Source organism: Colobus angolensis, unplaced genomic scaffold (assembly GCF_000951035.1).
Source record: "Colobus angolensis palliatus isolate OR3802 unplaced genomic scaffold, Cang.pa_1.0 Scaffold749, whole genome shotgun sequence".
NCBI lineage: Eukaryota > Metazoa > Chordata > Mammalia > Primates > Cercopithecidae > Colobus > Colobus angolensis.
The window spans coordinates 136407-136909 of record NW_012121254.1 but is presented as its reverse complement, the minus strand read 5'-3'; positions in this window follow the sequence as shown (position 1 = coordinate 136909).

Genomic DNA, 503 nt, shown 5'->3' with positions numbered 1-503 from the left:
AAAAACTAACCGGGCGAGGTGGCGGGCGCCTGTAGTCCCAGCTACTTGGGAGGCTGAGGCGGGAGAATGGCGTGAACCCGGGAGGCAGCGGAGCTTGCAGTGAGCTGAGATCCGGCCACTGCTGCACTCCAGCGCAGGCGACACAGCAAGACTCCGTCTCAAAAAAAAAAAGAAAAGAAGAGAAAAAGCATGGAGACCAATTAGAAGGGTCCTGTGGGGCTGGGCTCTGTGACTCATACCTGTAATCCCAGCACTTTGGGAGGACAAGGTGGGTGGATTGCTTGAGTCTAAGAGTTCAAGACCAGCTTGGGCAACATGGAGAAACCCCCTCTCTACAAAAAATACAAAAAGTAGCCATGCCTGGTGGCGCACACCTGTGGTCCCCACTACTCAGGAGGCTGAGAGGGGAGGATTGCTTGACCGTGAGAGGTTGGGGCTGCAGTGAGCTGTGACAGCCTGGGTGTGACAGAGCAAGACCCTATATCAAAAAAAAAAAAAAAAAA